Below are 17,051 nucleotides of genomic sequence, written 5' to 3'. Positions count from 1 at the left end.
AAACGATTACACACCAACGGCTTCAACAGGGAGACATGAAACACGTTGGAGATCCGCATGCCAGGAGGAAGCGCAAGGGCATAGGCTACCGGGTTTACCCTGCGAAGCACTCGGAAGGGACCAACAAAGCGAGGCGCCAGCTTGGGAGTGGGCACTCGAAGGTTGAGGTTGCGGGTGGACAACCATACACGGTCTCCGACCTGGTAGGAAGGAGCGGGCGCTCGTCTGCGATCAGCCTGGAGTCTCTGGCGCTGCGCAGAGACCTCAAGGGACCTCTGGATCTGTACCCAAGAAGCACGTAGGACGGAAAGGTGATCCTCCACAGCAGGAGTATCCTGGGGAGAGAATACCTCCGGTAACACGGCAGGTTGGAACCCATAATTGGCCATGAAGGGAGACGTCCCAGAGGAAGAGTTCACCGCCGTGTTCCTGGCAAACTCAGCCCAAGGCAGGAGGTCAACCCAATTGTCTTGGTGATCGGAGACATAGCAACGAAGGAATTGCTCCAAGGCCTGATTAGATCGTTCTGCGGCCCCATTGGACTGAGGGTGGTAGGCCGAGGAGAAAGAGAGATGAATCCCCAACTGGGAGCAAAAGGCGCGCCAGAACCTGGACACAAACTGACTCCCCCGATCCGACACAATCTCCTTGGGCAAACCGTGCAACCGGAAGACCTCCCTGGCGAAAATCGTGGCCAACTCTTGTGCAGAGGGTAACTTCTTGAGAGGAACACAGTGGCACATTTTGGAAAACCGGTCCACAATCATGAGAATGACCGTATGGCCTCGGGATGCAGGGAGGTCCACAATGAAATCTATCCCCAGGTGTGACCATGGGCGCTCCCCGGTGGCTATGGGTTGCAAAAGGCCCAACGGAAGGTGCCGAGGGGACTTACTCTGGGCACAAACGGAGCATGCCGCTACATATGCGGCGATGTCGGAACGTAGAGAAGGCCACCAGAACAGACGTGAAACAGCCCAGGACAGCTGGTTCTTTCCAGGATGCCCCGCGGCCTTGGAGTTATGGTAGGTTCGCAACAACCGAGTGCGCAACTCCTCAGGCACAAAACACCTGCCGTTGGGTCTCCCAGAGGGAGCACCAGATTGAGCCGCCAAAATCTGCTCACCCAGGGGAGAGGTCAGGCTGGTGCGAATGGCGGCCAGGATCTGATTCGGAGGTATGACCGAAGTCGGAATCGACTCCTCCCCGGACAGCTCGGAGTACTGCCGTGATAAGGCATCCGCTCTGATGTTCTTGGAACCGGGTAGGTAGGAGACCACGTAATTAAAACGTGACAAGAACAGAGCCCATCTGGCCTGACGTGGTGTCAATCTCTTGGCCTCAGAAAGGTAGGTCAGATTCTTGTGGTCCGTCAGGATGAGAACCGGAACCACCGAGCCCTCGAGCAAGTGCCTCCATTCTTTAAGGGCCTGCACGATGGCCAATAACTCCCTGTCACCAATCTGATAGTTGCACTCCGCGGAAGACAGTTTCCGGGAGTAAAACCCACAGGGAAGCAGAGGACCCTCTGGTGTTCTACGCTGAGACAGAAGGGCGCCTACTCCCGTCTCAGACGCGTCCACCTCGAGGACAAAGGGCAACCCAGGGTTGGGATGCGACAGAATCGGAGCCGACACAAAGGCGGACTTTAGAGCCTCAAAAGCTCGGATGGCCTCGAGCGGCCAGACCTGGAAATTACTGCCCTTCCTGGTCAGATCCGTGAGAGGCTTGGCTAGCATGGAAAAGTCCCTGATGAACTTCCGATAATAATTGGCGAAGCCCAAAAAGCGCTGCAGGGCACGGAGACCACTGGGCTGGGGCCACTGTAAGACAGCCGAAACCTTCTCAGGATCCATGGAGAACCCCTCAGCGGAAATGATGTAACCTAAGAAGGTTACCTGGGATCGGTGAAATTCGCATTTCTCAAGCTTACCGAACAGCCTGTTCTCTCGTAACCGTTGCAACACTCGTCTGACATCCATAATGTGGGCCTCCATGGATTCAGAATATACCAAGATGTCATCCAAATAGACCACCACACACTGCTGCAACAGGTCACGGAAAACATCGTTGATGAATTCCTGGAAGACTGCGGGCGCATTGCACAACCCAAAGGGCATAACCAAGGATTCATAATGACCGGTCCTGGTGTTAAACGCGGTCTTCCACTCATCGCCCGCCTTGATCCTTACCAGGTTATATGCCGCCCTCAGGTCGAGTTTGGTAAAGACCGTGGCCCCTTTGAGGCGATCGAACAGCTCGGAAATCAAGGGTATCGGGTAAGCGTTCTTGATCGTGATGCGATTGAGACCCCTGTAATCGATGCAAGGCCTCAACTCACCGCCCTTCTTTTTCACAAAGAAAAATCCAGCCCCTGCCGGGGACGAGGATTTGCGAATGTGTCCGCGTGAAAGCGCCTCCCTCACGTACTCCTCCATGGCCTCATTCTCTGCTACCGACAGTGGATAGACTTTGCCACGAGGAGGAACGGCACCGAATTGTAACTCTATGGCACAATCGTATGGGCGGTGCGGAGGTAGGGCAACCGCGCGCACCTTATCGAATACATCCCGGTACTCTTCGTATTCAGGAGGCAACAGAGAGTCCGAGGAAGTACACAGCAACTTGACAGGCCCATGGATGCAACTAACCCCACACTGCGGTGATCACGAGAGGATCTCGACCGATCTCCAATCGAAAGTCGGATTATGCTTCTGGAGCCAGGGGTACCCCAAGACCACCGAGTAGTGTGGAGACGAAATAACCTGGAGACAGACCGACTCTCTGTGAACGGCACCAATGGCTATCCCCACTGGAAGGGTCTCATGAGTCACGTGTGGCGGCAGAAGGGGTCTGCCGTCTATCGCCTCAAGAGCCAGTGGGGAACCTCGAGGCTGCAGAGGAATGGAATTGGCGGCAACGAACACTCTATCAATGAACAAACCACCAGCACCAGAGTCCACCAACGCCTGGGTCGTCACCGAGCCCCCGACCCAGGAGAGGACAACCGTGATCAGTGGTTTGTCAACACGGGAAACCGGGGACGAGGAGACTCCACCCAAGATCTGCCCCCGACAGGACCTCAGGTGCGAGCGTTCTCCCGGACGGTTCGGACATGCCAACCGAAAATGCCCACCGAGACCACAGTACATGCATCGGCCCTCGCGTCTCCGGAGTGCCCTCTCCCCCTCGGACAGGCGAGCAAACCCCCGCTGCATGGGTTCACCCCCAGACAAGTCATCCCCAGGAGGCGTGGGAGGAGAGGGAGGCACGGGTGGGACAGCAAACGTAGGCGCCAATCTGTTAGGAGACCTCCGCAGGCTCTCCTTAAAGGAAGGTCTCTCCCTGAGTCTGGTGTCAATCAAAATCAGGAAAGAAATAAGAGACTCGAGCTCCACTGGTAGGTCCTTAGCTGCAACCTCATCCTTCAAGGCATCCGAGAGACCATGAGAGAAAGCAGCGACCAGAGCCTCATTATTCCAGCCCACCTCTGCTGCCAGGGTACGAAACTCAATGGCGTATTCAGCTACGGATCGTGAACCCTGTCTGATGGACATAAGGAGCTTCGCAGCAGAGGCAGCACGAGCCGGCACATCGAATACCTTCCGAAGAGAAGCAACAAAACCGGAAAACTCGGCAACCACCGGATTGTTGTTCTCCCATAAAGGGCTGGCCCAGGCCAAGGCCTTGTCCGAGAGCAGCGAGATCAAGAAGCCCACCTTTGATCTCTCAGTAGGAAAGGCATGTGGCAGCAACTCGAAATAAATGCCCATCTGGTTAAGGAAACCTCGGCACTGAGTTGGCTCTCCCCCAAAGCGCTGTGGAAGGGGGGCAGAACCGGTCATACCCCGAGACACCGCAGGCGCAGCAACAGGTGTCGGGGTAGACTCTGGCGCAACAACCGGGGCGGCAGTAGGAGCGGGCCCAGGAGCGACAACCGACCCATCGGCAACGGAAGCGAAATGAGCCGTGCGTTCAAGCAGGGTTTGCAACGCCACAGCGAACCGACCCAACAGGTGATCCTGCTGATCAAGTCTGGCAACCAGCGTAGGTAGCGAGGATGGCCCTGTACCGTCAGAATTCATGGCTTGGTCCTAATGTCATGGAACCATGAACCAGACGTACAACAGAGATGAGTGGAAAGAAGAAGGCTTTATTGGAAATCAAGCCGTAGCAAAAGTCCAAACGGATGGCTAAACCGAAGCAGGGTCTTGCGTAGACAGAGGTCAGGAACCAGGAGGGTGGTCAGACGAAGCCAGGATCAGGAACCAACGGGGTAGTCAGACGAAGCCAGGATCAGGAACCAACGGGGTAGTCAGACGAAGCCAGGATCAGGAACCAACGGGGTAGTCAGACGAGGCCAGGATCAGGAACCAGAAGCAGCAGCAGTCTTAGAAGCATGTGAACACAGGAGGACCAAGCAAGGAACTGAAGCCACAGACCTTCTATATATATGAGCTAGGCATCCAGCTCCTCCCAGTGGGAAGGAGAAGCCGCAGGGTGGGAGGCTACAAGAAACCCAGAAACCAAGATGGCTGCCAGCACATGTCAAACGAAGGTAAGACCATGACAGTCACCAAAAAATGCAATGCAATCTGAAGGCACCATATTATAGAGAAGGAGAAGCTGAGCAGATTGATATATATTTTCATGGCAAAAGATTCAGTAAAACTTGTAATTTTTACACTTACATCTGCAGACCTGTAAAATGCGATCGGTACAGGGAGGAGGGGTTATATGTGACTGACGGCTCGCTCTCTATGTACACTTATACACACAAAGCTTTCAATCACTTATAACTCCTCCTCCCTCTAGCAATGCTGTGCACAGAAGACAGAAAAGCAGAGATGTAAATGTAAAAAATACAACTTTTACTGACTCTTCCTACAAATATATACATTAATCCAATCAGCTTCTCCTGCTCTAAAACATGGTGCTTTCAGATTGAATTGCATTTTCTGGTGACAGGTCTTCTTTAAGATGGTCTTCCTGCTCAGTGAAGCATTAGATTACATAAAAGTCTGTGGGGGAAAGGGGAAGAGAAAGGAGGGGCTGCTGGAGAAAGGCAGAGGCAAAAAGAGATTAAGTGATTTACTGTTATTGATGGACTAGCTATAGACCCTACAGGGAAATTTCCCCCTGGGCTGATGCCCAGAGTACCGCCCAAGTCCTCCTTGGGTGCCAGCCAGGTACATAAAGATCTGATGCTCTCAGCATTAGTAAATGTAGGCAGAATTTTCTGCTACATTGCAGTATCTGTGTCACGGCCATGGCCTTGACCATGACTCCTGAACCGCATGCGGTTGTCAGCGGTTTGGTTTGGTTGTCAATCACAGGTGAGGGCAGTGGTATTTGCCTCACCTGTGGTTGCCGCTGGCAAGAGTATGTATGTGGCAGCATAGCAGTCTGAGCTGTATTGTGGCAGCTTGCTATGCTGTGCATGCAGTTGCACCTAGCAACCTTTTGTTAGGTGTGTGTGTGTGTGTTATGCACTTCATATGTCATGTGTGCACTAGATTTTATGTTATTGTGTGCACTTCCCCTTTTAGTGGTGTTTTCCCTTCCCTGGTGATGGAAGGGTTAACTCCCTTTCGGTGTGTGTGAGACACTGGGTGTGTCTGTGTGGGTGTGGCCACTTAGGCCTATAAAGCCTCTGTGTTTGGCATGGCTCAGTGGGTTGCTTCAGCCATTCTTAGCTGGAGCAGCCTCCTGTGAATACCATCTTCCAGTAAGGGCCACCCTTCCGGTCATAAAATCCATAACCCTGATGTTTAGTTTATGTCCGTTACCTTTGTTTTTTATTGCAGCTATGGACGTCCTGGTTCCTGTGTGTTTTTATGTGTGTGCTGTTTGTCTACGTTTGTGCGGACAGCGTTTTCTGAGCACGGGTTCCAGTCAGCAAGGCTGTGGCAGGTTTGTGTGGAACTGTTTGGGTTCACCTGTCATGTTCATAGTTCTGTTCATGTTTCCCTTCTTTCATGCTGCTTGGCCAGTGAAACTCCTGCTCCTCCGTGCCTAGGAGGAGTGGGTTGTCTTACCCTGCTCCTTAGTTCAGGGCCATCCTGAGGGCTTGCAGGGACTATTAGGTTCCAGAGTATGAGCCCTCCTACCACCAGGGTCGGCTCATATGGACAGGAGACAGGGTCAGCGTTAGGGACGCAATAGGAGGTGACCTGCTCCCTAATTCTGTTGCCCTGACCGAGTAACGACTGGACATTTCTGAGCATCGCACGGCTGAGGGTTTTCCCCATCCTCAGCTGTGACAATCTGGTTCTGATGAGGGAGTATTTTGTGCTGCACTAGGGTATTGCCGGACCAGTCTACTTCTGTTACCCTGCTTTCTGTCAATTTCGACCTGCCTACAAAATGGGGGCCACCCCCGTTTACTGTCTTAGGACAGGTTCCCATTTGCGTTAAATGGACCTGGCAGGCTGTTCTGGCAGAGAACAGCATGTGGGAGTTCATTGGATCTAGCCTAGCTATACTGCTGTTCACCCACCGCCAGACCCCATTGACTATAAAGGGATCTGGAGGTGATCCAGTTGCTTTCTGGTCAAATGACAGTTTTCGGACTGCCCAAAAACGTTGCATGAAAGCCAAACAAATAACCGATGAAAAATTAGATAGAGAAGATTTGGATACAGATAAATGAACTGGACTGGCACTCTGTATGTGTGAAATAATGGATAAAATATACAATAAAATGATATATAATACAATGTAAAGTGATCACACAATTTATTCAAATGGTAATAGAATCAGATAATATAACTAAGGTAGATAAAAATAGACGCTGCGCAGCAGAATAAGATTGAATTCACAATCGTAAAAGTGATCATAAAGCTGGTAAATCTTTAGAACCAATATAAAATTCCTGCATATATAAGTCTTTGTGGTAAAACAAATGCAGATATTGTATCTTTTCTTTCAAATGAAGAGAAAATGTCACATTGAATGTGCAATGGTGAGTAATGTCTGTACTCAGAAGGGGCTTTGAGGAAAGCAGGTTCCCAAAATAACTTTTTCTTTGGGTATGAATAAAGTGCTGTATGCTATAAGTTAGCAGTTCGTCTTACCTTAGCCCAGATGATTTTCAAGGTAAGGGTAAGTACCGTATACCTGATTGTGTACGGTCCTTTCCTATATGTCTCGGCAGACGCCGAGATAGCGTGGTCGGTGGCGTGCTCCTGGTTTGATCCACAGCAGGGTGTCGTAGAGGCTGATGGCTGGACTGTTCGTATCCCAGAACGCCGCGTCTTACGTGGTATGTGACGTACCTCTAGTCCGTGACTGTGTCCAGGTATCGCGATAACTGTGATCGATGGATACTTCAATGAAGAAATTTCTTACTGGAGCACTCCAATTTTTAACGAAAAAGTCACAGACTCTATGTCATCTGTGGACAGGCCTTTGAGTGAGATGGGAGCTATCAGCTGTTTACGCCAAACGCGTTTCAGGGACCTCTTCCCCTTCTTCAGTGGCAGCCACCTGGACACAGTCACGGACTAGAGGTACGTCACATACCACGTGAGACGCGGCGTTCTGGGATACGAACAGTCCAGCCATAAGCCTCTATGACACCCTGCTGTGGATCAAACCAGGAGCACGCCACCGACCACGCTATCTCGGCGTCTGCCGAGACATATAGGAAAGGACCGTACACAATCAGGTATACGGAACTTACCCTTACCTTGAAAACCATCTGGGCTAAGGTAAGACGAACTGCTAACTTATAGCATACAGCACTTTATTCATACCCAAAGAAAAAGTTATTTTGGGAACCTGCTTTCCTCAAAGCCCCTTCTGAGTACAGACATTACTCACCATTGCACATTCAATGTGACATTTTCTCTTCATTTGAAAGAAAAGATACAATATCTGCATTTGTTTTACCACAAAGACTTATATATGCAGGAATTTTATATTGGTTCTAAAGATTTACCAGCTTTATGATCACTTTTACGATTGTGAATTCAATCTTATTCTGCTGCGCAGCGTCTATTTTTATCTACCTTAGTTATATTATCTGATTCTATTACCATTTGAATAAATTGTGTGATCACTTTACATTGTATTATATATCATTTTATTGTATATTTTATCCATTATTTCACACATACAGAGTGCCAGTCCAGTTCATTTATGTATTTTTAATATTTTCTCCTGTACGGGTGATACAGTTCTCTGGCCTAGAGCACCTGGTCCTAATTCGCTTAGGAGTGAGCTATTCCTGTTTATTCAATTTCAAGATTTGGATACAGCTTGCCAGAATACATTACACAATAGTAAATGTGACCCAATGTCCCTTGATGGATAATATTTTTTTAAATTATGTTCAGCACTACAGAACTTTCAAGAATGAACAGCCCAAATCAGATACACTTACATGCAAAATACACAACAGGTACTAATATATGTATGCAAACAATGGACATGCTGTATATGATTATAAGAAATACAGCAATCAATTTATGTGAGAATAAATAAATAAAAAATTCAAATAAGTACAGGTAAAAAAACAAAAAAGTTTGAATAGCAGTAGTAAGAGATGCAGAAGATTTTTGCTACATTACCCAACAATCCAGATCACGCCCAGTCCAATTCAAACCCTAAAGGAATACATAGTCAAAAATTTCAAAATTATAAAATTAATAATAAAAATAAGTAAAAATGTAATTTGAATTAAATGTATCAACTCCAGTTAAATGGGGGTCAACATGTTTCTTTGTGTATTAAGGGTTCCTTAGGAAATGCTGGAGCAAAGGTTTGACAAGTTGTCCAAGTTGCTACAGTTGGTTGAATATTCTCTTTCATGGATTGCCATTTTGCCAAAACATTTTAGCCATTCCTTTGCATTTTTTGAAGGTGACCTTTATGTATGATGGCTAGCATGTTGTTTTGTAAGGATAAAGGTACTACAACTCCATAAAGACAGTTCAACACAATGTGGACAATATGATTTGGGAAGCCAATTTTTGGATTGGTAGACTACAGTGCGGTTAAATTATCATCACAGACTGTGTTTATTTTAGACTTCCACATTCCCACAGCTCCACTGTATAGTCATATTTCTACAGTTTCAGTAACATATGTTAAATATGTGGCAGAGCTTTCCACGACTCCTGATGTGTCACAGTGAGAGATGGTGTGTATGTACATAGTTGTGAAAAGATTCACATAAAGTGATGCCCAAAGTCTCTTTATCTACAATATTTGTGTGTATTTGTGTCCAGTATGCGTTAATGGGTAAGAAGCATAAGTCATTGGCTTCCATTCTCTGCCATGCCTTTGTAGTAGAACTGCACTTATTCTTTTCGGTATGTTAAAGTATTGAAATGTTGGTTGACTGCAGAGAATTTCTTTCAGCAATTTGCAATCTGTCTTTCTGTTCTTTTCTTTTCAGCAACAGGATATTAGTTATTAATAACAGGTTCAGGACAGTCTTAGAACATTTGGAATGTACTTGCTCAGGAACACAACATACCTGTAACTCTGCAATTCCTTTTTCTTCAGGGGACGGACCATCATTCTAACTGGAAGCACCTTTGATGGTTCTCGCTTCATGTCACTATCAAAAATGATTTCTTCAAAGTGCAATATTTCTGTTTTCTATAATTAACACATATTTTATTTAGTTTCAGCCCATTTTTTTTTTTTGCAATCCTTCAGACTTGTTTTAAACCCTAGATGACCAGTGTTGTACATTTACTGTGCTGCGGGAAGTAAGTTCCCGACCAGGGTCATAATAGTACAGTGTGCTGATCAGGTGGGCACAGTAAATAACCAAAGGGGGTGTTGATGGCTGCTAAGGCAACCCAAGGCCTTGCAGAGGCCTTAGGGCTTGCAAGCTATTAAGGCCTATGAGGCTTATCCCCCATTCTGGGTCTCATAGGCAACTGACAGTCACAAAGCATTTTAATCAGTGGTGTAGCTATTGGGGAAGCAGGGCAAGCGGCTGCTTCTGGGCCCGAGCTCAGAAGGGGCCAGGGAGCAGTAGCAGGGGGTGTGGCCAGCAAGGCCGTATTTCTAAAACGGCACTCCAGGGCATGTGCCTAGGTCAGGGCCCAGCTGGCCCAGCAGTGGTGGCACCAGTATTATATTTTGATTTATTTTATAATTCCCCTCTCTCCCTTGGGTCCCGTAACACTGCTTCCCGCAATGTGGGTTAGATGATTGGTGGAGCAGCAGTGCTGGGAAACTGCTACTTTACCAATCATTTAGTCACACTTCAGTGACAACACAGGGCCCTCCCAGACAAAGCACGTCGACCCTGTAAGCACCTGGCACCCCATACAGACTCCTCTCCCATCTACCTTCGCCAATGACCTCCCACTCTGGCCGTGACAGCCAGCTAAGAAGCAGCAGGAGCGACATTGACCAGCACTATCTCAGCCCTCACCCTCCTGCCACTGAGCACTGCTGCTGCCTACCTGCCAGCCACTGCAATGACCTCCTGCTTCAGACATAGGTGTGCAATGGTATAGTATGGGGCAGTGGTCAGCAACCTGCGGCTCTAGAGCCACATGCGGCTCTTTAGCCCCCTGATATTGGCTCTTCCAGGTGCGGGCTCACATGTACAGTGCAATAGCATTTTCGTTGCCCGTAGCAAAAATAGGTAGGAGGGTGAAGACCAGGAAGCGGTGAAGGCTCTGTACTCACCGCTTCCTGGTCCTTGGTTGTAGGCTGTGCAGGGCTGCGCACAGTGTAAGGCGCTCTGTGACGTCACTCTGTGCACACCAGTTCACAGCACAGCCGACAGCAGGAGGAACACAGAGCGCGGGTGGTGAGGAGCAGCGGCATCCAGGAGCCGGAGAGGTAAGTGCTTTTTTATTTTATGAAACTTGGGGCTGATCTGAGGCAATGAGGTGATGAGAATCATAATGGGGGATATGAGAGGCATCATGGATGAGAGGCATCATGGATGATAATGGTGATGATGAGAGGCATCATGGTTGATAATGGGGATGATGAGAGGCATGGGGCTCTTATCTGAGGTCTGAGCTGACATCTGATCTCAGGGAGGTCTTATTAACATTGAGGTTCTGCTTAAGTGCTTGAGGCATAAGGTCACTGACTTTTTGAATGTTCGTATTGCGCTTCAAACAATACCTTCATGGGAATAGGGGTTCTAAGTTAGTCTCCAACCTTATTAAGAACCAAAGAAATAAATCCTTTATTCAAGCCATCAAATCAGCCTCAGGCCCCAACTTATTAATACTCCAGCGATAGCTCAGGAGTTTTGCTCCTTTTATTCAAATCTGTATAACCTCCCAATACCCCTCACCATCCAGCAAATTGAGACACGCACGTCGGAGTTCCTTAGCTCTATTAACATCCTAAGAATTTCTAAGGTCGATATACATCAGCTGCTTCAAACGTTTACAACGGAAGAGGTAGAAAAGGTTCTAATGTCTATCCCTTCAGGGAGGAGTCCCGGACCTGACGGTTTTCCAATCTCATATTACAAAAAGTATAAAGATATTTTAGTCCCACATTTTGTCATGGCATGCAATCTCCTCCTTACAGGTGGCTCTCTGACCCCACAAGCACATAACGATTATCCATAAAGAAGGGAAGGATAAGGAAGCATGTGGAAGTTACAGGCCGATTTCACTGCTGAACACCGATTTGAAGTGGTGGGCTAAACTGCTTAACAGCAGGATGTCAGGGTTGCTCCCTGGGCTTGTGGGTGAAGAACAGGTAGGTTTCGTTGCAGGTAGAGAGGGTAGGCATAATATCAGTAGAGTCATACATGCGATCACCCACGCCATCAAATCTAAGTCCCCTCTTGTACTCCTGGGCACAGATGCGGAGAAGGCGTTCGATAGGGTTAGCTGGGCCTATATGGAGAAAGTACTACAAGCCTTTGGCTTCCCTGAAGGCCTCATCAGAGCTATCTATACTCTATACTCTGCACCATCTGCGAGAGTACTAGTCAACGGCACCCTATCGAACGCTTTCCAAATTAGAAACGGTACTCGTCAAGGATGCCCATTATCCCCCACCTTGTTTGTACTCACCCTAGAGACGCTTCTTCTTAAGTTCCGCCAATCCCCCACGATCAAAGGAGTGAAACTAGGCAGATTTACTGCTCCTGATGATTTACTGCTCCTGTTGTCAAATCCTGAAGAGGCTTTGCTGGAGGTTATGCAGATTTTTGAAACTTTTGGGGTTATCTCAAATTTTAAGATAAATTTCGATAAGTCGGAGGCCCTTGGCGTTTCCCTCCCAGCTGTCCTGCGTACTAAGGTCAAAGCCCTCACACCATTCAAGTGGCCTACACAAGCAATAAAATATTTGGGGGTGATGATCCCGATGGACCCCAAGTTGTTGTTTAGTCTTAATTTCCCCCCGCTACTCTCCAAAGTCAACTCTATTCTCTCTAAGAGCAGCTCTCCTTTCCTAACCTGGCTAGGCAGGAAAAATGTCCTCACCACCTACATCCTGCCGCTGATAATGTACACCTTGAGAGCCCTACCCATATCGGTACCTGTTAGTTTCATTAATAAACTACAATCCATCATGAGCAGTTATTTGTGGGATAAGAAGCGCACTAGAATGTCCTTTCCCCTTCTTTCCCGAAGAAAGAAACATGGGGGTATCTCCCTCCCTGACCTATCAACCTATATACAGGCTATTAGTTTGGAAAGGTGGCTTAAACTGGCCAGACAAGAGACATTCTGTATGCATGTAGATTTAGAATTGGCCCTGTTGGGTAAGGAATTGTTCCATAGGTTATGGACACCTGAGAGGACAGGAGAAGGGACCAAAGTAGATAGCGTACTCACCAGAGGAATGCTGCATATTTGCCATAAGTCTTTGGTCTTAACATCTGCTCAGGACAAGATTTCTCCCTTAGCTCCTATCTCAGTTATCCCCACACTACTGTTCCTACAAATTAAATCTCCATCAGACATTTGGCTATCAATGTCACATCACAGATTAGGAGATTTGAAAGGGTGACAGATCACTTCCAACTTCTATACTGCCCTCTCGGGTGTACCTGCCCTTGGTAAAGATTTCATTCAAAGAAATGACTTTGAGAATGCTTGTAGGCAGTTTATGATTTCCAAATTTACCCCTCTCCCTGATCCATCATGGTTGGAGAATTATGTTCTGCTGCCAAATTTACCTCATAAATGCACCACCCTCATTTATAGGCAGATTCTAAGTGAGAGCTATTCTAGCGTACCGCCCTGGGTTGCTGAGTGGGGAAAAGAACTCCACCTTGAATTTTGTGACACTGACAGTAAATGGATTCAGAAATCTTCGCACGGCTTTTCCAAGTGCATAAAAATTCAGGAAAACTCTGTTAAGACAGCGTTGCGTTGGTACAGAACCCCCGAGTTCCTTTTTTTCAAATTTCAAAAGAGATTTCAAACATTGAGGTTCTGATTAGTGGTCTGACCTGAGGTGTAATGAAAAATATTTTTTTCCATATTGTCCTCCTCTAAAACCTATGTGCGTCTTATAGGGTAAAACGTTGTGGAGTGAAAGAAGATGTAGTGTCGAGGATTTAGAAAGGTATGTTCAGATGGTTAGGAATACCCTTATGAAGTAAATAACAATGTACCTTCCTATATATTTGAAGTTTAAAAAATTTGGCTCTCAAAAAAATAGAAATCGCTGTTTTGTTGATATTTGGCTCATTTTACTAATAAGGTTGCCCACCACTGGTATGGGGGAAGGGGCAGGGGTGCGGTTGCCCTAGGTGCCAAATTGCAGGGGGTGCAAGGAAGCAGGCATTTCAATGAAGGTCACGGGAGCCTACAGGTGAAACTCGAAAAATTAGAATATTGTGCAAAGTTCATTTATTTCAGTAGTGCAACTAAAAAGGTGAAACTAATATATAAGATAGACTCATTACATGCAAAGCGAGATATTTAAAGGCTTTATTTGTTATAATTTGGATGATTATGGCTTATAGCTTATGAAACCCCAAAGTCATAATCTCAGGTACCCTTTGCTCAGGGGGTATGGATTAATTATCTGACTAGAGTGTGACACCTTGAGCCTAGAATATTGAACCTTTTCACAATATTTTTATTTTAATTTGCATTAATGCAAGTCCTTTTAAGTTGCATTACTGAAATGAATGAACTTTTGCACGATATTCAAATTTTTCAAGTTTCACCTGTATGTCTCTTATCCCCTCCATTTTCCCTCATAGGCTTCAGGCCATTTGTCCTGAAGCCTATGAGGCAGTAGGGAGCGGCGCAGGAGATCACCGTGACCCTCTGCGTCGGATCTTGCAAGATGACGTGATGACTCTGCGCAGGAGGGCACAGTGATGCGTCGTGATCTCCTGAGCCGGGACGCTTGAAGACAGGCCACAAGCGGTGACGGAGTGAGGAAGTATTTATTAATTTTTTTAATGTAACCCTAAGGCAGGCAGCACTAGGGGCACTATGGGGATGGAGGGTGTTATCACAGAAGAAAAAGAATACAATATAATATAATGTATAATAATAATAATACAGAGGGGGCCATTATAATAATAATACAGAGGGGGCCATTATATAATAATAATAATGCAGAGCTGGCCATTATAATTATAATACAGGGGGACTATAATAGACAGGGGGAATAATATTATGGGGGACTAGCTGTATGGCTGTGAACCGAGAGCAAGGCAGGTGGTTTGACTCCGCAACCAGAAAAGAGTGCGTACGCAGAGGTCAAGATTAAGAAAATTGCATTTACTATAAATTAATAAAAGCAGGTTAACAGTGAAGTTACAGAGATAAAGGCAAGCAAAATATTCAAAACAGTATAAACAATACAAGTCAGATACTGCAACAATTTTCACCTTTGCTGTGTCCGTATTCGCAGTGCGGACACTAAGAACTAACAGTCCCAGGGACTATCCCTAACTGACCCTAACTTTCAAGCGGGTGCGCACCCCCCTTATCCCAGTGGTCCAAGTGGACCTCTTACAGTTTGTGGAAGTGCACGGTGGGGCCCGATGTCGTCCTTTTCCTTTAACCAGCGCAGGATCTGCAACAAAGAAGTCCTCCTCAGCAGGCCGGAAAACCAGTTGAATATAATCCAGGATTATTACAGTTACTGTCCGGTACCTCGACAGCACTGTGAGTCTCTTTACTGTTTGGGGCAATCCACTCAGCCCAATGTCAGCTCCACAGGTTAGTTGCTGCACAGTCCTTTTTAACTTGCCTTCACTAAATGCACGGTCTCTTTATACTCCATCCGTCTCTAGACTGAAGTTCACACAGCTTGGCTGCACAGGAACGTCCTTTAGTATCTCCACACACGTCTTACACTGCACAGAACTTGTTTTCTTTCTTGCCAAGATGGCAGCCGTTATAGTTCCAGTCTCTCTTCCTCTTTCTTCCTGCTCACACTGAGGCAGGCTGACATCATAAGGGGCGTATCACTTCAACACTTAACTGCTGCCTTAAAGAGCCAGTATCACATTAATACATTTTCTCTACAGTAAACTTTAATGCAAATTGGTCCTATGCTGCCATCTACTGACCAAACGAATACTGCAGGCATTTACATTTATCTGTATTACTGAAATAGCATTATACATTACATTTTAACACAGTTTACCAGGATAATGAAACTTAGAGACATAACATGACTGTTTCTTACATGGCACTAGCACATTATTGGAGGTAGCAGCATGACGACAGTGTTGAGGCACCAGTAGCGGAAGAACAATAGTAAAGTGAGGAATCTAAAAAAATGTTTCTGTAAAACTCTGCAGAGACGAGACAAGGTTGAATGAAGGTATCATGGCGGTCTTATCTCCGAATGAAGACGTTGAGGAAGGAGTCTACATCACAGGAGATGTCACTGGATGTAAGAGGTAGGGTGCTGTATTCTACTGTATATATCATAGAAATGTATGTAATGTCCATCCACATATCTGTTTGCGGTAGGGTTTGGGGGGATGGATATAGAATTTGCCCACACTCCTACAGCCTGGTCCCAGACTGTGCGTGTTTTGGGTCCTCACACTCATCTACTACATTATCTGTAAAAAAAAAGGGGGCATGACCACAGGTTGGTGGGGGGGGGGGCGCAATACTTGGCTTGCAATGGGTGATGGAAATGCTATGCCACTGGGTGAGTCTGATACCCTGTACTGTACCCCCTACTGTGCCCTATACCTGCACTATGCCCCATTATAATGCCCTGTAGGAGGCACAGTACAGGGATATAAGGAGATACCCCTATACTGTGCCCCCTAACCTGTACTATACCCTCCTTTACACTGCACTGTGCCCCCTTACCATACCCTGTACAATGCCCCTATGCATACCCTGTACTGTGCCCTCTTATACACTATACAGTGCCCCTGGTCATATACTTGTCACGGTCTTTGCTGTGTGCGCCGTGACACTTATGCCATGCTTGCGGTTGCCGGTGGCAACGTGTTGCTGTTATGGCATGTGGTGGCAGTGTCTTGGCTTTGGCTGTGTGCGCCATGACATGGTTGCCATGCATGCTGTTGCCGGTGGCAATGTGGTGGCTGGTGTGTGCACTTTCCCTTTAAGTTGTAGCCTTCCCCTGTCTGGTGCTGTAAGGGTTAACCCCCTGATTGGGTGTGGTCACTAGGTGCATCTTATACCTGTGGCCTTTGGCCAGGAGTCAGTTGTACTCCAGCCTTGGTGTGTGCTGGGGTTATGCTCCTTGTCTGGATGTTCCATCTTCCTGTTTGAGGGCCACCTAGTGGGTCACCGATTTCTCCAGCGATGTCTTCTGTATGTCTCCTCCATTTTCCCTACATTACCTGTGGTTATGTTTGGTGTGGGTATATGTTCTGGGGTGGTTGTTTGTCTAGTTGTTGTTCTGTGTCTGGACAGTGTTTGGTGTATTATTCTGTCCGGCATGGATGCCAGATGTTCCCCTGTTTGTCTGTGGTGGCCTCCGGAAGCGGGTCTCATGGTTTCCCGGAGGGGTGAACCAAATGTTGAATCTGTGAGCTGTTGCTGGAGTGCTGGTTCCTGTGTGTCAGTACATACTGCATCTGTTTGGTGTTTGGATTGCAGTATGTTTTTATGGGTTCCAGTTTCCCTTGGTGT

The sequence above is a fragment of the Bufo gargarizans genome, chromosome 4 (genome assembly GCF_014858855.1).
Source record: "Bufo gargarizans isolate SCDJY-AF-19 chromosome 4, ASM1485885v1, whole genome shotgun sequence".
In the NCBI taxonomy this organism is placed as follows: domain Eukaryota; kingdom Metazoa; phylum Chordata; class Amphibia; order Anura; family Bufonidae; genus Bufo; species Bufo gargarizans.
Note: the sequence above shows the minus strand (reverse complement) of the source record.